Source organism: Canis lupus, chromosome 3, assembly GCF_011100685.1.
Source record: "Canis lupus familiaris isolate Mischka breed German Shepherd chromosome 3, alternate assembly UU_Cfam_GSD_1.0, whole genome shotgun sequence".
Lineage (NCBI taxonomy): Eukaryota > Metazoa > Chordata > Mammalia > Carnivora > Canidae > Canis > Canis lupus.
This window is the reverse complement of record NC_049224.1, coordinates 46,999,889-47,020,863: the sequence shown is the minus strand read 5'-3', so window position 1 is coordinate 47,020,863 and position 20,975 is coordinate 46,999,889.

Below are 20,975 nucleotides of genomic sequence, written 5' to 3'. Positions count from 1 at the left end.
AAATTTGTATGCTTGTAATAAGAGCACATCAAAATATATTAAGCATCTTTATTAAGCACAACTCAAAAGATAAATATAACAATTCATAGTCATTTTGGGAGATTTTAACACAGTTCTCTCAGTAATTGGTTAAATAAGCAAACACACAAAAAAGCCCATTACTGTAATGTATATATGAACAATGTGATTATCATACAAAATCTAATTTATTTACATAATATACTGCAAGCAATAACTGCAAAATGCAAAGTCTTTTCAAGAGCACAGAGAATATTTACCAATAAACAATGTTGAGCCATAAAAATAAGTCTCAGCAACAAGGAATTAAACACCTTCAGAGTATTTTACCTTATCAATGGAAAATAAGCTACAAATCAGTAATTAAAAGAAAATACTAAATTTTGTAAATTAGCAAATATGCTTAAAATAACCCACAGGTCAAAACTGAAATCCACTGGGGTGAGAAAACATTTTGAACAAAATGATAGAAAAAGAATGGTAGGATGGTGATAGATCTTCATATAAAGGAAAATTTGTGGCCCTAATTTCATATGTTAAAAAAAACCACCAAAATCTGAAAATCAATTATCCAAATATTTAACCCAGAATGTAGAAAAATATTTGCAAATCAAATCCAGTAAAAAGCAGAAAGAAGAAAATTATAACAGAAAACAATGTTACAATAAAACAGATCTTCAACGCCAAACAGTAGTGCTTTGTAAAAGCTAATATAATCAATAACTCCTGCCAAGAATAATCAGAATTGGGATTTCTGGGTGGTTCAGTTGGTTAAATGTCTGCCTTTGGCTCAGGTCATGACCCAGGTCTTGGGATCAAGCCCCATATTTGACTCCCTGCTCAGCAGAGAGTCTGCTTCTTCCTCTGTCCCTGCCCCTGTCCCCACACATGATTTCTCTTTCTCTCAAATAAATAAAATCTTTTAAAAAAATAATAATCAGAATGGAGAGACAAGGCACAAATAACCAACATCAGGAATAAAAAAGAGAATATCACAATTACAGATGCTACGACATTAAAAAGTTCGTCAGAGGAAAATATAAACTATAATGGTAATGATGATTACAGATATAATAAATTATATTCTAATATATTTGAATACTTTGTGGATAGACTTCTAAAGTGAACATCTATATCATCTGTTATCTGTTGAAGACATTGAATCAGTATTTCAGATCCTCCCACAAAGAAAGACCAGATGGCTTCACTGGAATATTCTACCAAAAATTTACCTGAGAAAGGACATCAATATTACACAAACTCTTCCAGACAATCAGAAGAGAGGGGAAACTTCCTAATCATTTAATAAGACCAGATTAAGCATGACATCAAATCCTAACAAGAATACTGTAATTAAGAGAAAAGATAGTTCAGTCCCTCTCACAAACCAGTATCTACAAATACTTAAAAATTGTTACAAACCCAGCAATATATATAAAAAATACATAGAAACCAAGTTTAGTTAGTTCAAGGGATGCAAAGTTGATTTGACATTTGAAACCAATATAATTAACCTCATTAACAAAAAAGAGGGGCAATCATGTGGTCATTAATAGATACAGATACCAACTGATACAATGCAATGTATAATTCATAATAAAAATCAATGAAGTACATAAAAGAAGGGAACTTCCTTGATCTATTAAAGGTTACCTACAAAAAGCAAGAATTACTATTATGTAGAATGGTGAAATGTTGAGTGCTTTCTTCCTTAGATTAAGAAGGGAGTAGGATACCCCTTATTAATATCTCTGTTCATTACTGGACTAGAGGACCTGGTCAAATCTGTAATATTAGAAAGTGAAACAGAAATTATGAACTTAAGAGAAACTAAAACTGTCATTCACTGAGGGTATGGTTGGAATGTGCAGAAGGTCTAAAAGAACCTAAACATGAGTAATTCTAATTACTAAGTGAATTTTTCAAGGTTGCTAGATTCAGATTTGACATCAAAGACCAAGTCTATTTTGAAGTCACTGACTAAATGATAAAGTTTACCCTTTCAAGATAGAGTGCAGTTTATAATGGCATTCAAAATATCAAATAAATGCAAAACAGATCTATTGAGATACATGTATAACCACAGAGAAAATACAAATATTATTACAATAAAAACAATCTAATAAGTGAAGGAATATGCTATACTCATGAAGTTAAAGACTCAATATTATAAAGATTTCTCTCTAATCTGATATAAAAATTCAAGGTGATCTTTATAGACATCCCAGCAGGTTGCTTTTTCATGTGGAAATTGACAAGCTGATTCTAAGAGTTATATGAAAATAAAAAGTGCCAAGAATGGCAAAGAATAAGAACAAAATGTGTACTTTGACTCTATTGGATACCAAGAATTATTAGAGGGGCACCTGGGTGGCTCAGTCAGTTAAGTGTACAATTCTTGGTATCTGCTCAGGTTGTGATCTCAGGCTTCATGCTGAACACCTCTCCTCAGTCATGTGCCAACTCTCTCTCTCTCTCTCTCTCTCTCTAAACCTCTTTCTTCCTAAAATAAACAAATAAATCTTCAAAAAAAGAATTATGAAGCTAGAGTGATTAAGACAAATGCAACAATTAACAGAGTAGACCAAATTTTAGATGATGGCAGAAAATTACTGTTAATTTTCCTAAGTGTTTTTACAGTCTTAGTACTGCTCATTGGAGTTTTCTGATTTCTGATGTTTTTCTTGTACACCTGGTAAGTAATGTTTTACTTTTCAGTCCTTTTGAATTGAGGTATGGCCATGTGACTTTTTTTGACTCCTGAAATGGAAACATGTCATTTCCAGGGCTAAGTTTTTTTTTTTAATTTTTTTTTATTATTTATTTATGATAGTCACACACAGACAGAGAGAGAGAGAGAGAGAGAGAGAGAGGCAGAGACACAGGCAGAAGGAGAAGCAGGCTCCATGCACCGGGAGCCCGACGTGGGATTTGATCCCGGGTCTCCAGGATCGAGCCCTGGGCCAAAGGCAGGCCCCAAACCGCTGCGCCACCCAGGGATCCCTCCAGGGCTAAGTTTTAATAATTACGCCTGGGTTTTTCAATCTTGATCGAGACAATATTTAGTACTTAGTATAGGACATTTCCATAACAAAAATCTATAATTTGGGTGGCTATTTGGTTGTTAGCAAAACCTTTATTCAAGGCTCAAAAGATGATGAGTTGTGTAATGCAATGGTGAAATTTTTGCTGAAACTCTTGTCCTTGATATGCATGATTAATGAAGTTGTAGAAGTCTAGTGAAAGAGGTTGGAAACAGTACTTACTGAGTGATGGATAGCATTGGCTATAGTATTTGTCAAGTTATTACAAGAAAGGTACAAGCCCAGAAGAGAAGCAGCTAGTTTATAAGCAAGAATAAAATGGAACGGAGGTATTTCAGAGACTTGTAGGGTAGAAAGAAGCAGAGTTTTTTCGAGTGGTAGACTTGAGTGGTAGACTATAAAACACAAAGTAGAAAATGGTCAATTAAAGCTCATTCTTTTAACAAGGGACACATCAATGGGTTAAGGTGTCTACGAGTTAAAATTCAATCAGGAGGTACCATTCACTTAACCTCGTATCTGAAAAAAATGTCTTAGATTAATAATACTAAATGTGTGCCTCTCCCATCTTGCAAGTTCATGGTACCTGGCATTGAAAGAGGGCAAGACCTGGTGGTGATAAATATATATATATATATATATATATATATATATATATATATATATAGTGAATATTATCTACCTATCTACCATTTATACCATAGGTGTGGCTATCGCTACATGGAATTGATTGTATTTCTTTAATCTCCATGTTAAGGTCTTTTCCCTTTTTTATTCATGTCTCCCCAGGCTGAAGCAGATAAGCAATAATTTAGCATAACATGCTGGGTAAGTGGTACGAAGGACCAGGAGTATTAGCAAGTAGGCTTACTGTGTTGTTGTTCATTAACTGGTTTAAAGAAAAGTCAGTTACCTTTTTTTTTTTTTTTTTTTGAGAGGCAGATCAATAAGGGTTGAGAAAATGACTAATCAGGCAAAGAAGGTAAAACATCTAAATGGGAGCTAAGAACATTGGAAGCCACTGTCACCTCTCTGATTTGGGAGCAAGATGAGGAAAATGGAAATATGCAGTTCAGAATCCAGCACACCAGCTGACTTAGATTTTGTATGCTCTGTGGTACTTCCTTTCGTTTGCTCTAATGTAGAAGAAAAGGCAAGAAAATGAAGATGCTGATTACATATGTTAAAAAGTAAAGGATTGAGAAAAACTAGCAGCAAACGTCTATCTCAAACATTGTCAGCTTCTTTGGCCCCATAAATCGGATGTGGTTGCAAAGAATTGTTTTGCCTCCAAGTTATTAACATTATACAGGTGAAAGGAGATTCATGCAATTAGTATGCTTGCTGCTGTGGCAGCTAAGTCGGACGGAAAAAAAGTGGTTTTAAAATTATGCCTTTGAGGCTCTGGCTTGGGTTTTCCATAATTGGATACAAATACGAAGCCCTGGAAGGGAATTACTGTGAGATTTAGCATGGGATTATTTAATCATGGATTTAAAAAGGCAGAATTCTGTGGGTGCCAAGAAACCACAGGATTGTAAAGCATAGTTGTGGTTACAGAAGAATGAGCTACCACCTGTATGTCTGCTGCACCTGGTTATCAAGAGAATAGAATTTGTTTATTTAGTCATTGATCCATCCATTCCCTCATCAGGACATGATAGAGCATCTACTGCATCATAGACATGGGTTGAACTGTGTCACCTACATAAATATGGTGAAGTCCTAACCCTTGGTATCTGTGACTGTGACTTTATTTGGAAATAGAGTCTTTGTAGATGCCATTAAGATGTAGGTCATAGTGAAATGAGTTGGGCAGTTAAGTCAGCCTGACTGGTGACTTTATAAGAAAAGGTCAGGAGAGACAGACAGACACACAGAGGGAAGGGTGTCTCGTGAAGATGGACACAAAGATTGGAGCAAGGCAGCCACAAGCCAGTGAATGCCAAGGAGTGCCGTCAACATCAGAAGCCCTGTGGAGCCTTGGAAAGATTGTTTTCTAGAGCCTTCAGAGGAAGCATGCCCATACTTTTAGACTTTTAGCTTCTAGAACTGTGACACGATAAACTTTTGTTGTTCCAAGTCTTCAAGTTTGTGGTCCTTTTTACGGCAGCCCTAGAAAACTAATTAATATACCATGCAGTATGTGGGGTGCCGGGCGGACTGAAAGGAACATGTTTCCAATCTCGCTCCTCAGCAACTCCCAGCCAAGTGGCTGGGATAGGAACCAAGATTTCAATATCTGAGATGACAGCTACATCGAGATATGAATTGGTACTTAGGGAAGCACAAAGGCAGAGCACGAGAAAGGTTTTCAAGGGAGATGCTTTTAAGGTATATCTCAAAAGATGGTTAGGAATTTGCCAGACAGATCACAGGATATAATATCCCCACTTCAGAAAATATCATGCCAGAGAGAGCTGGTGGGAGGAGCAAATAATTAGAAAAGGAATCCCCACCTTGCATGAGTAGCAACAAAAATGAACATGTTTCTCATCTTTGACAATGATATCAATGAAGTTGATGATGAAGATGTGTCATCAACATTTGCTGAATTTCTGTTGAGGCAGCTACTCTAGTATCAGATGTTGTCTCATTTAATTCAGCAGATCTACATAGGAACTATTACCATCTACATTTTACCAATGAAAAAACTAACTCTTGAAGAGTGTAAATAACTGCCATAAAGGCCTCACAACTAGTAAATGGAAGCAATTCTTGATATGCCCTTCTTACTCTATGGCATATGTCTTTTTAAAAATCATAAGCTTGAATAAAAGTCAGTGCTCTGAGTTTGGTTTATGTTCTAGAGTTGATGATAGATTTCTTGTTGCACATGAATTGTCTAATGCTTTGAAATTAAATTCTTCTCTAGGGGGACTCTACCAACAGTCACTTCCAACACTCCATTCATTCATTTATATTCATCCATTCAACACATGTGCCAGGCACTGTGCTAGGCTCTGTGTGCCAGATGACACTGTGTATGCAGTTTCTTTTACTACATTGACTATTTGGCTGATTTCTGTTTTTTTTTTTTTCCTGTGGGGTGGACCCTGTCTGAATTCTACTTGTTAAAAAGCACTGGATGTCAACCAGATGAGCTCCTCCCACTAAAACTGATCAGCCAACTGCATGAAATAAAGGACACTCATTCTTCTGTAAATAGGCTGGCAAATTTCCTTTTTTCTATTTTGCTTAGCACTTGGCACTCTGAATGAATATTGGTAGCTTATATACGTCTTAGAGTTTCTGATCACTTCCTGAGAATATCTAGTTACATATAAATGCGTAAGGTGTTAGAATGACACAGTATCCTTTCATCCCTTCTAGTTTTCAAAGGATTACAATATGATTGGTAGACTGTCACAGCCATGCTGAGCCTAAAGAGACATGATGACTAACATAAAGAGGACATTAAGTAAAAACTGAGGAAATCTGAATCAAGTATGGATTTTAGTTAACAATAGCATATCAATATTGATTCATTTTTTATGGCAAATATACCACACTAATGCAAGATGTTAAAAGTGTGGGAAACTGGATATAAACTATATGGGGATTCTCTGTCCCTCTTTGCAAGTTTTCAATAAATCTAAAACTATTCTAAAGTGAAGAAGAATTAAAACACAATTTCTGTCACAGCTCTTTAAATTTCTATCTGGATAATTCCCTGTCTGCTCCTTAATTTGAATTCTTCCGGATTTCTTTCAGACATATTTCCATGACTTAGAAGGAGCTGCCTTAGATTGTTTGCAAGAGCTTGTGTTAGAGGCACTGAATCTTTGTGAGGCATCTCTTTCAAAAATGAGAAAGTGGTAGATAGGAACAGACAAGGAAGAGCCCTGTCCAGTACTCCGTGAAAAGGTGAAAAGTATGCAAAATTCCTGCCAAGAAGCCTTAAGGAAAATTCCTCCCTCATTGAAATTTATTGACTACAGTAACTCAATCTATGTCAGAGATGATATTAAAAGCCATATAGCACGGCACATCTATCACAAAATCCCAAGCGAGTACTTTCAGGGTGAAGCTTGTCAGAAAAAACAAAAACAAACAAACAAAAAAACCCCGACTTCTTTCCTGTTGCTTTTTCAACTGAAGTTTGTTTTTATTCTTCCATGTAAAAGTAATAGATTTATTTTAGAAAAGGTAAAGTTAAAGAAATTGAAAAAATCTATTTTTTTCCATCTAGAGGGGAAAAAAAGCTGTTAATGTTTTGGTGTACTCCTTCCACTTTAAGTAAGTGTTGCTGAAAGCTTTTATTAAAGCTTTTTTCAAAAAATAGATTATCTTATTTTATTAAAAAAAAACAAGGATTATAAAAACAGGGATTCTGTTTTTCTTTGAGTTTGTTTCATCTTTTTAAAGTTTTTATTTAAATTCCAGTTACCATCTAGTGTAATATTAGTTTCAGGTGAACAGTATAGTGATTCAACACTTCCGTACATCACCCAGTGTGCTCATCATAAGTGCACTCCTTCATCTCTACCCCCCATTTCACCCATCCCCCACCCTTCTCCTCTGGTAACCATCAGCTTATTTGCTAGAGTTAAGAATCTGTTTCTCTCTCTTTTTCCCTTTGCTTGTTCGTTTTGTTTCTTAAATTCCACATATGAGTGAAATCATATGGTATTTGTATTTCTCTGACTGACTTACTTCACTTCGCATTATACTGTAGATCCATTCATGTCATTGCAAATGGCAAGGTCTTCCCAAACTTGAAAAATGTGGGGCTGCTTTTTTTCTTTTTTGGACACAAGAAGACATATTTTAAGTTAGAGAGTATCTGGGGTGCTTTAAACGCAGGCAAATTCCTTCTGTGCATTCTTTCCTCATCCTAGACTCCTCTCAGACTGTGCTCTGAGGAACCATTACCAAGGAGCCAGGGCTCCTGGGAGGAGCTCAGATAGGGTGACTGGAACACCAAAGAGGGAGAATTTGGGGGGAAATGCAGCAAGTGTCGGACACCTGCCAAATGCAATCTCACAGGTGTAGGTGGAGATTGCATTTGATGGACCTTCTTTGTAAACCCATCCTCGTCATGGATCCCCACCTTCAGAGAGAATAATCCCAGGTGACCTGATGATGGGGGAGGCAATGTGAAACACTGAGAAAGAATATAGACTTTCTCATCAGGCACACTTGCATTTGAATCCTCACCCCAGCATCCACTACCTGTGAGTTGTGTAAATTACATCATTCTGTGGTACCCCAACTTTTGATCTGCAACACAAAGATTAATACACTGACATGCACTTGCTGAGCAATAATTGCCAGTTATTTTATAATTCCTTCTCTTAGCTATGTTTCCTTGTGTTCTGTGCCAAGCTTTATTTACCTTGTTAGCCTTCCTGATAGGTTCTTTTGTTCATGTTAAAAAAGTAAGGGGGCAAATGCAATTTTAAATATTATTTTGGTGGGGGCACCATTTGGTTTTTGGTCTTTGATCATTTCATTTTCATGCAGATCACTTTCCCTTGTTGAGATTTAAAGTAATTGTCCTCTAGGACTGTGCCACTATGAAGTCCAAGCTGGCCAGTCTAGGCAGGAAAAGTCAAACTGCTTTGCAATTTGACCTTCTGTAGATGCAGTAAATCAACTGATTTATTGAGTCTTTTTTTTTTCTTTTATAAGCTGCTTATCTTGATGCAGTGTTCCATTTCTTTGTTTTCATCCTATTCCTAGAACTGTTTTCAGAATCAAACAAATAAACGAACATCATGGAATATAAAAAGGTAGAATTATTGCTTTCTAGACACCAAGCACAGTATCTCTGAATGCAAAACAGCTCTCAGGTGCTATTGCTTATGGCTAGCTATTGTTCTTTCCCAAAGCCCAAGTCATACTGGTCATATAATCAACCCTGAACTGAGCTTTGACAGTGAAACATGTCCCATAACCTATGTCCTTGGACCTCAATACAGTCTGATTGGAGTGTGACCTATATAACATTAAAAACCAGTTCATGCCCAGGATTATGTCATCCCATTAGAGGTCTGGTGGCTAACGGCAAGAAGCCATGGAACTTCCTTTCTTTTGGGTTATGGGCTTTGCCATCTCACAGTGTTTACATTTTTAATAAATGATGAGAGAATTTGCAATAGTCTGTGAACATCTTGACCCAAAAATGGAATGATTTGAGTAGACCCTGGCCTTAAATGAATAGTTACTGTTCATGCCCCTGTACATATTCATCACTAGCAAAGTCTGAGCTCATGTCTGCTTCTTAATACACCAAGAGTCTATAAATTCAATGACGGTCGAACTTCTTCTAGATCATTAAATTATATAGTGGGATTTTATCATATGAGTCCTGGCCTTTGAAATTCATCAATTTGAAGAAATATTATGGCTATCTGTAGCTGTAAAATTACTTCCAAATAAATATTCTACTTAGAAATATGATATTTGCTCTAACAGAAACAGTGACAAACAGAATTAATTTTCTATTGTTTGATATATGACAATGGTCTTATCTTTTATTACAAGAATAATGGTAAAAGGCTTATACTAATTAAAGTTTAGCAAGTATATTATAGAAACTGGAGGCTGTGTTGTTGGATTGCTGATAAAATAATTAGCTGGGGAACCATAAAATATATCTTCTTTTCATCTCGTTCCAAGGTTCTTCAAGAGCCATGATTTTTATTCCTTTATTTTTATTTTATTTTTTTTTAAAGACAGAGAAAGAGAGAGGCGGAGACATAGGCAGAGAGAGAAGTAGGCTCCATGCAAGGAGCCTGATGTGGGACTTGATCCTGGGACTCCAGGATCATGTACTGGGCTGAAAGCAGGCACTCAAACGCTGAGCAACCCAGGCGTCCCAAAAGCTATGAGTTTTAAAAGGGCTATGACTGTGGACATGATTATGAAATTAAATCCTTTTGTTTTAGTTTTAGTTTTACCTCAGCAATCTATTTTTAGCTTGTCATTTCAATGTGTTGCAAGGCCTCACAATCATAAAAATACTGAGTCCTAGAGGGACTAAAGTGGTCATCCAGGTTTATTTTATAGGCATAGATAAGACCAGCCTGTCTCCATGTCTTAGAATTCCAGGGATGGAGAATTTACCTTATTCTTTGATATAATTGATCATGAGCCAGAACTTTTTAAACAATAAATCTGATTCCATGGCACAAACTCATTTTATTTATTTTAGTTGCTCATTATTGAGATTGAGCATGTATGGGTTAAATTGGTTAATCAAGTAATCCATGATATGCCAAATGTCCTGTTATCTATGGTTATTAAATTAGATCTTTTAAAAATTATTTTCTGGTTGGTTAGAAATACTTGAAGTCTTCCAAATCCTTCTGGCAAGGAACTTAATATTATTCAGAACCCTGTCTCAATATCAAAAGCTTTAGCTGTGGCAGTTGATTCCCCATTCTCTGAAGATATTAGGTACTTTCTCATCTTTGCATTGTTGTTTTATTCTGTGCCATGGTTTCCATGTCATTCTTTCCCATTACCTGGTGAATTCCTCTTTAGCTGTCAAACTTCAAAGCACACATTGCCTTGGCTAACCAACCTTCTCCAATTTCTTCAACCACTATCCTGTCCCAATAGAACATGTCTCCCTTTATCTTTCAATGCAAATTAGCCAGCATCCACTCTCTTCTCTCTGCTCTCAAACTCTTTGTGTAGAAGGTAAACTTGTTAATTCCAGGATCCTTGTCTATCTTGTTCACTGCTACAATCTGAAGATCAAACAAAATACTGAACATATGAGGGATCCCTGGGTGGCGCAGTGGTTTAGCGCCTGCCTTTGGCCCAGGGCGCGATCCTGCAGACCCGGCATCGAATCCCACATCGGGCTCCCGGTGCATAGAGCCTGCTTCTCCCTCTGCCTGTGTCTCTGCCTCTCTCTCTCTCTCTGTGTGTGTGACTACCATAAATAAATTAAAAAAATTTTTTTTAAAAAAGAACATATGATAGGCACTCAACAAATATTAGCTGTATCAGTTAACATGGGTATTATTGCACCAAAGCACAATATCTAGCATATTTGTTTTTAATGTTGTAAACTCTGAAGGAAGTTATTGTTCCTGCTCATTAAAAAAAATTTTTTTTTGCAATGCCTATTATCTCATTGAATGGGAACATGAATTAAAAATTCAGTTGTGAGGCACCATGTAAACATATTCTTTAACCAAAAAACTCTTCCTTATGACCAATGGAGCCATTTAAATAAGGAAAAGAAGTGGAAAATTTAGCCTTATCTTTGGATCAATTTTCTATACTTTTAAAGGTAAAATTGTTGTTCTTGTAACCTGCAATATCCTGGAGGTATATAAAATAATCCAATTTTCTATTTGGAGGTGTTATATTACAAAATAGGAGTAGCAAGTTAATTACCATGAGTTGCAGTATTTTTCTAATATGATATCATGGCCTTTGTCACCTTTCTGTGTTATCTTACTCTACTTCCCTTCATCCCCTTCACCTCACTTCTCTTTCCTTGAAACTAGAAACATTTAGCTCTCACTTTAATAACAGATATTATCCAAGCAGGATGTAACTATATTCTCTGATGGCTCAAAAAAGAGTCTGCAGGAATGTGGTTGTGTGAAAGGGAAATGAGCTTTCAAATCAAGCAATTGGATGGTAAAACTTGGGAGAGAAATCCAGCCTGGCACGGGGATGTGTTGAGTAATAGGTTCTCTGGGACCAGTGCTCACTGTGGTGACTACTGCATGTTCCTTTCCTCCTTCTCTGGGTCTCTATCTTCTTTCCCCTCTTTCTAGAAAGTAAATCCCATGTCTGCCTCTCTAGGCCAGACCAGCACTCTGAGTTTCCAGTCTGTGTTCCTGGTTGCCAAATCAGTATTTCCATTTATATTTTCCACCAGTATGTCAAACTCAACACATCTGAAACCAAACTCATAATCACCTCCTGAAATGTCAGCACTCCCTGTCCTAGCAGATGGATCCATTTTCATGCTTTGCTTTCTCACATACCTCATGTCCAGTAGACTGTAGGGTCCCATTCTACCTACCAAGTCAATGCTCTCTCTTGAAAGTGCTCACCCTCCTGTTTAATCTCCCTGACATTGTCCTTGGTCTTGGTGCAAGTTATGGTTATCTCTTGCTTGGATCACAGCCGGGGCCCTCTTAACCAGTCTTGATTCCATCTGATTTTATTGTTCTTTACTGTGACACCAAGCTTATCCATTTAAAATAAAATCTGATACACCAGCCCCTGACTTGAGAACTTCAGTGGTTTTCTACTGCTTTTAAAATAATCTCTATACTCCTCACTATGGTTGTAAATCTTTGTGTAATATATTTTCTGTCTCCCTATCCACCTCATCTCCTACCACTCGAGTCACTCCACACTGTGGCCCCCTGAACTATTTTCAAGGGTCAAATGTGGAGTTATCTCCATGGCCTCTTGGCTCTTGCACAGGGTGGAACACACTTCCATGGGTGCCTGCACTTTGCCAAATAATTGCTATTCATTCTAGATCCTTAGATCTTATTTTAAACACTCTCAGCTTGGCCTTCCCTGACCTTCAATGCCAGATGTGGCCTCTCTGCTATTTTGTTCTCAATATACCCTGCTCTTCCCCATCATAAGTTACCTTCAGCTTTATTTGTATAATTTTCTATCTTCTCTACTTCATTGTAAGATCCATGAGAGAAGAGATTGCACTGTTTTTATGATACTGCTTGTATTTGTTTTGTACTGCTGCTAGAATTATTGTCATGAGCTTGGTGGCTTAAACAACAGAAATCTATCCTTGCTGACTTCTTGAGTCCAGAAACCAGTATCAGTAGGCCTAACTTGGGCTGTTATCAGAGTTTCACTTCTTCCAGAAGCTCATGGAGAGAATCCTTGTCTTGCCTCTTCCAGTGATTACTGGTGGCTGCCAGGATTCTCTGGTTCACAGCTGCATCATTCCAATCCTGAAGGCAAGCATCTCCAAATCTCTTTGTTCCTTTCCACATTGCCACATTCTCTGTGCATGTCAGATCTTTCTTTCCCTCCCTCTTCTAGAGACACATGTGATTGCATATAGGATGCACCAAATAACCAGGATAATCTCCCCATCTCAATATCTTTGACTCAATCACATGTAAAAACCCTTTTTCCAAACAAAATACCATCGACAGAGATTAGGACCTAATATCTTTGGGAGCTATTATTCAGCCTATCACACTGCTGAGCTCCTAGTCCTATCTTCCATCTCAGTTAGTTATGTATATATATTTGCATATAGACTCCGTAATTTTATGGACCTACTCATTTTAAACTTTTGAATGTATATAAAAGGAATATTTTACTTCATTGCAGTCAATGCCACCTCGGATGTGAATAAATTTCCACGTGTACACAAGCTGAAAACTCAGATATCTTGCTTTTCCCCTATTATTGGGAGTAAGTCTAGAATCTTCTAACTCCATGGGTTAGAAGTTAGGCCCTGCCTACTGTCTAACTTCAATTCCTCAGAGATCAAGCCTTCTCAGAAATGGCAAAGATTGAATTCAGTAATGGGAATATGCTAGCACAAGAGAAAGTTTCATTGTATTGACTGGAAGGCAAGAATAAGGCTCATTTTTCAGGGTTATAGTAAAAACAGATAGCCATTCATTGGTGAGAAAAGAGTTAGAGACATAGGGGCAAGACCCCTTACCAGTTGTGTGAAATAATAATATTGGTGTAGATGACCTTTAGCTTTTATTCCAACAATAAAATAAAAAGATTCTATCAAACATATGTTTCAGATCAATGGTATTTTTATTGCAGAAAAAACAGGGCTTTTTATGAGTCCACTCTCCTCTCCATTTAAGTTACGCATGCCACATCATCTTTTCTTCCCTCTTGTCTTGGGGATGCCGACAACTGTATCACCTTTGTCATGTGGATTGCAGATAATCTGATGCTGTTCTGGAATCCCTCTGATTGAGATTGGACCAACCGTTACTGAATTTTATAGATAGAGCTCTCAGATTTAATCTCATTTTATTACCATAAGAAAACTTTGAGGACGATATTCTTATTCATTCCCATATGAGAGTCAATTTCAGTGTATATCTGATAGGCCTAGAAGTGGTGTTTTAACTTGAAGTTTAGGCATCCGGGTTTATCTCAAATTCCATAGGTTTAGTAGCTGAAGAAGAAATAAGATCTACTGAATATTCACTATTTGTCCTCTATCATGAACACACCAGGCTTCTTCACTGTCACTCAACCCAGCATCATTAATACCATCATTTGGGGTTGGTAAAGAAACATGTTTAGAGGAATTTCTCTGAAACTCCAGAGGGATAAAGTGGCAAAGGTGAGATTTAAACCCAGGGCTGAATCTTTAAAAATGTCAACTGTCTCCTTCTACCTTGCATTGTCCTCAATTTAAAACTTGTGATATTTGAGATAAGCCAGACACCAAAAGACAAATACTATATGATTCCACTTGTATGAGGTGCTCAGAGTAGCTACAGAGTTAAAACATAGATTGATGGCTGCTCAGGGCTGGAGAAAGAGGAGAATGAGGAGTTGGTGTTTGATGGGTAGCATTTCAGTGGGGGAGGATGAAAATGTTCTGGAGGTGGGCAGTGGTGATGGTTGTAGACAACGTGAAGGTACTTAATGTCATTGATCTCTGCACATGAAATTGGTTAAACTGGTAAATTTCATGTTATGCATATTTTACCATAAAAATGTGATTTTCTATATAGGTTCACTAGTGAACTGAGAAATATTCATGAAGGCCAACGACACAGGCCCCCAATATTTGACAATCAGAAGGGATTAAGTGGCATTTTGCTTCAGAGAGAGCCATAAGCACATTTATCTCTCTCATCTCAGATCTGTTATTCTTTTATTTTTATTATAAAAGTTTTCCAGAGGCAATTTTTCCCTTTGAAAGGATGATTAAGACCTCCTTTTTAAAAATGAAATATTTATCCTCCCATGACCAAAACTGAAGTTGTCATAAAGAGCAAAATGTAAATTGTTTGGAGAACAATAAATGCACAGAACATAGCCCCCAGCTTCCTTTCATGGAACATTCGTCATTTAAATGAACTGAAGCAACCTTGAAAGGAGATGCCTGGGACAAGACTTTCTCTCTGTGCAGGTACTCCAGGAAAAGAAGAAATGGTTAGCCAAAATGTAATGTAGGTGAAGAGCAAGATAAAGCCATGAATATAGATAGAGGCATGAATACAATGAGTCGTCTATCTATTACCTTCATGCACCAAAGAGCTAGGAGCGGTGATTAAGCAAATGGATATAAATCCTGTAATTTCTGCTTTCTGACGTTTTCTTGGTTTCATCTCCACAGGGGCCATTCAGCTCCAATTAACTTTGGTTGCCAGGTCCATGATATAGAACTGTCTTTTGAGTCAAGTTGGCACCAAACCTGCTTTTGCTTGGGTTAGCTGAAAAAAAAAGTGGATTTGAAGGAGCAGATTTGCTCCTTCTGGATCTGAACAGATCTGACTGTCTCCCCATTAAATGTGTTAAGACAACTTCTTGCAATTGAGTCACTGAATGGATATCTTTAGGTATTTATATGTGGCATCCATGAAGCCAACAATAAGGAGGGCTAAGTAGCTATTGCTTTGAAACTAAGTTAAATATAGGACTAATTTTGTTTTATTTAAAATCTTCCAGACTTCATTGTATGGGAGGAGAGAGTTCACTTGAATTACATTTTAAGTTTAAAGAAAGTGAAAAGGAGTCAGAGGAGGAATCTTCCTGTGTGAATGTGAATCAGTTTTCATCTTGCGGGTTTATATCAAGGGTGTGTGTGTGTGTGTGTGTGTGTGTGTGGTGGTTGTATTGAAATAGTGTTCATTTGTGGGCTGATGGCCTTTTTAATCTGTAGGCACTATTTGCATGGATTTGTTTGTAAAGTGTGGAAGGAGGAGGTCCTGCAAGAAGCTTTCTTCAAATGTGCTTGAAGACAAAGAGGGGAGAGTGGGATAAGGCAGTGCTGGGAAATGGAGAGCCCTGGATGCTCTCTCTTTTCAGGAAGATCTCCTTGGCTGAAGCTGGGCCCTTTGGAGGAAAACAAAGCAGACTGGAGACTAAGGTGAAACACTTTTCCTAGGGACTCTGTGAGGCTTGGAACATAAGCAACCCCACTCTGGGTCCAAGAGACAGACAAAATGTGATTTGGAGTTGGGGAGGAAGTATTTTTCCCTTCTTTTTTTCTTTTATTTTTTTAATTATTTATTTATTTGAGAGAGAAAGAAAGAGGACACTAGCAGGAGAGGCAGAGGGAGAGAGGGGGAGAATCCCAAGCAGATTCTGCACTGAGCATGGAACCCCACTTGGGGCTCGATCTCATGATTCTGAGATCATGACTTTAGCGGAAACCAAGAGTCTGACCTTAACCGACTGTGCCACCCAGGAGCCCCTCTCTCTTCTTGGAAACATCTTGTCTTCAGTTTGGCAAAAACCAAAGGGCAGGAATTGTTATTTGCGTTGGTGACTTGGGGAGGCCTAAGGGGTTGGAACATTTAGCATGAAAATTTTCTCAAGAAAGACCCTAGGTTCTTAGGAAGGGACTTTAGCAAGAAGAACATGGAAGGGAGCAAAAGAACATGGAAAAGGAGTTGAGTACCTGTGGGATAATCTGAGAACCTCCATGTAATGAAGACAGGAGATTCCTAACCTCCTGTTAGGAGCAGGATGTCCTGCAACCTGTAGGCAGGAGCCATACTGCGGGAAGCCTCAATGACTCCATTAAACCTGTCTGTGAAGGGATGATGTCTGGGAAATGCTGGCTTCTTCTCTGCTTTTCACTAGACTTTATGGGCCATGCATTAATTCCATATTTCCAGTCATGGGCTTTTTTTCCATTTTAAGAGAAATAAATATAGGAAACTTTATTTCTAACAAATGTTTAGACTTATGAAAGAAATAACTGAGTCCATCAAGACAAAACCCTGTGTTTCTCTCTTAAACATTATCTCCACTGACTTTTACCACATTCCTCCATGACAGGTGTTGTCATTTTTAGCTTACAGATGAAGGAAAGGGCCAAGGATATTAACATTTATTAAGGCCTGAATGCATTTTGGGTGCCATAGCAGGAATTTTACCTTTTTTTTTTTCCCATTCAAGTTTCACAGCCACCTTGGGTTGTAGGTATGAGTGGTTTTCATGGCCAAAAATAGAAACTAAAACTCAGGAAGAGCAATAGCTCTAGAGCAAAACCAGCTCTTTCCTCTGCGTTCTCCTAACACAATGGGGTGCTAGAGGTTAAGGGGAATCTCAAAAGGGAAAGACAGTTGCTCTTGAGGATCAGCTGCAGAGATCCAAGAGGGAAGGGTACTCAGAGAGAGAGTGTGAGATGAAACCTGGACCTGGACTGTCTCTACCCAGTGCCATGTGTGGTCTTTGCACCCACTCCTCCTGAGGCAATACTACAGACAACTCAATTTCTACCACGTGGTTTGGTGCACTCTGTCCCAGTTCTTCAAAGATACCCATTCACCTGATCTGCCATGCACTGTCATGGCCCAGAGGCTGCCTTTCCAGCACCAGCTTCCAGCTTCTGTAATAATTAAGCTCCAAACTGTGTCTCACCCCTGTAATGGCAAGTTTTATGCCCCTCTCCCTCCTCCAACCCTCCTTCTTGGGCTGCTAAATGTTCTTGTCAAAAGCAACTATTTACAGGCCATTAACAACAGAAGGGATGATTAGGCTCTTTCCAGGCCTGATGAATAATGCATACTGCCAGTCAGTGCGTTTACCATCCACTACAGGGCTCTTTGAGGAAAAGTGTCATTGAAGAATGTTCTGTTCAATTTCTGAGATCCAAATGATTTGAAGAAATAATTGCATGTTAGTGCGTGGAGGAAAAAGTTATTCTTTGTGAACTCTGCTCGTTTGGGCAAGAGCAAAGGAAAGGTAAGCTCATTCAGTTATTTTTCTTCCAGATATTTTCTTTTTCCTTCCTTCCCCTCACCTTCTCTATCCCCCTGCTCCTTTGTGGTAACACAGCCTGCAGGTGAATTAACCAGTGAGGTCCAGCTACAGCTGTTCACTCAGTTCTGCTACCTAATCCATGCCTAGAGGCATCGCTGCATTTACATTTAAGTCCTAACCACGTTTGCTCTCCAGTTTCCTTTAAAAAGTAAGACTTATATGAAGTAACTGTATTCACAGGACTAAGTACTATTTGTACACCATTAGTCCTGTGGGTGGCTCTCTACTGTGTATCCTCTCTAAATACATACATTTTCAAGATTTGTCTGGGGATATGTTTGGCAAGATCTACCAGCTTGCAGAGATTCATGGGGAAGAACTTCCCCACGAGTGGAGAAAGTGGAGATGCACAGTACTAATCCAAAATAACACAGTTAATCATGGGGCAAGGCCAGTTTGGGGAACTCCATGGTACAGATTGTTTAGATTGACCTATATAGTCCACTCTGGAAAGACTCATCCCACCCATCTCCTGCCCATGTCCTACGGAGAAGAGGTTATGATAAATTTGGGGAGAAAAAAAGGAAAAATCTTTCCCAAAAGTGTGTCAATGTCAGATGCTGGCTGATTTCCTGGAGCTGTGGAACCATCTGCTATGTTTCATCTTTGTCACATGAGTGACAAAGGGCAGCAGTAAGGCCTCAACGGCTGCATGCACCTGATGGCACTGTCTGAATGAACAGGCAGAAGGACTCCTCCAGAAACAGAGAGTTCAGTATCACCCAGGAAACAGAAGCATCCAACACTTGACTGGCTTTTGAGGCCCTCCCTCGCTGGTTCCAAGACCCACTTCTCTTGGGTCTGTGCCTACATCCCTCACCTTTATGTATAGTCTTCTTTAAGGATTTGTTAATGACTTCCCTCTTTAATGCCCTTCCTAAGTGTGCCGAACATCTGCACTGCCAGAATCATTTATGAATCTGGTCGTGGCTTAGCTTCCTCACAAACAGGGCTTCAGCCTCCATGGTAGTCTCTTGCTATGGATTCCTTAGCATCCTTCCTTGGAGATAGAATATATATATATATATTATATATATAATATATATAATATATATATATAGAATGGGTTCTGACTAATAAGAGAAGCCAACAAAGAATCAGCTCAACCTGAGAATCACTGCTGCTTCTCTGGGTAACTTCTCTTTGCTACTCTCGAGAAGAACAAAATATTCTCACCCCAACATCCCCAGCTTCTCTAATCATCTCCTTAGGCAGAATCCTTTCTCTGTATGTCCCCTATGGCACCACGAAAGCAAGGATACAAACTATCTGTACAGAAATACAAGATCCATACTATTAACAGATCACTGTTAATTGTCCTGAGTTCAACCCTATCCTACTACACATACAGAAGTTTTAGGCACTCAAAGTTATGGTTTCAATGAACACATTTTGGCATAGGAAATTGCATGTCTCCATTTGTATTTGGGTACCTCTTATGCTTAGCTTCACATCCTTCTGCTCACCTTATACTCGAACCATTGCTGTAATAACCACATTTTCCTAGTGACCATATCCTCAGGTTTACCTCAGGTTTATGTCTTGCTCTCTGCCTTCTTTGCATATGTGATTCCTGCAGGAAGCTGCTCAGATTCACAAATGCAAGGGAGTTAATGTCCACAGAGCAATCTTGGCCAATGTAAGACTGGAACAGGTGGATGACCGCCACTGTGTTACATAATTCAGGTGAGCAATTCTAAGGTATGCTCCAGGGAGCTCTTCCAGGAGCATATGTGGATTTGAGCCCAGTCCCCCACTGTATAGACTCATCAGGACTGCACCCTTTTTCTTCTCCTTCTCTCTTTGACTCTTCCCTGGTCCCCATTCTGCTTCTCTGGTCACTTCCTCAAATGACCTGAGGAAGTCTAGCCCTGTTCTAGACTTTGCTTTGGAGACCAGCTGGAGTCTGAGCTAAGACATCCTTTGTTTATATTTGTTTAAGTAGCATGTGATACTTCTTCAGGTTACCTCTCCAGTTCCTTCCCCTGGTCTAGGTTTCTCATATTCATTCTCTCCATCTTTTTCTCTCCTTCTATTCTCTACCCATCCACCATGTCCTCCACGCCTTCCATTTTGCTACGAAGTGATTAAGGACTTTATGGCAATTGGTTTGCTGAATTGTTGGTCTGGGCTATCCAGAAACCATCTCTCCTATTCAGGGGGATTCTCAACTGAGAGTCTTGGTGGGAGGCAGAACCCGCTTTTCCCTAAAGATGTCCAAATAAAGACCCCATTTCTTTGGCTGTCCCCTGGTGGCTAGAACATGGGCATATCATCCAGGCTTGGCCAACTGGATGCTTCCATCTGGGAAGGTGATTCTTAAGTGACACAAACACACAAATACTCATAGTAGAAGTGGTGGGGTCAAAACTGTCCCTGATAGTACAGAGTGACCAAGGTGCTGTTGGTTGTGTTTTAGCCCGTCTGCTTCTGCCATGTGGCCATGACTCTGCTTCTGATGTCTGGTCTCCATGTTCATCTTCCAAGCCTGGTCTAGCAGCCTCCCTGTCTACCTGACAGTCTTTCATGAAATACTTTGCAGTCTGAGCCGGCCAGAACCTATTTCTGTTGCTTATGATAAAAAAACACAGGGTCATTTTTTCCCCTCAAAGACCCCTTTCAGCTTCAGTTAAATTCATATCATTACAGGTAGCCTGGTTCTCCGTTAGCCAATTATGAGTTAACTTCCATTCCGGGCTTCCTCAGTAATGATCCTCAATCCTCTGTCAGAAGGATTCCTGTTTCTCCCTGTGCCCCTTTGAATGCTATACATCCTTTCAAGAGTTCCTTTATCTTTTCCTCCAAGCACAGCCCAAGGAGTGCGGGACCCATCAGCAGGTTGCAGCCCACCTTCCACATTCACCCTTGGTCACATCTATTCCTCTGCTGCAAGGGGTTTCTTGAATCCCAGACGATTTGAGCAAAGTCTGTTTTATCACAATCACTGGAAAACTTTTGTGGCAAACT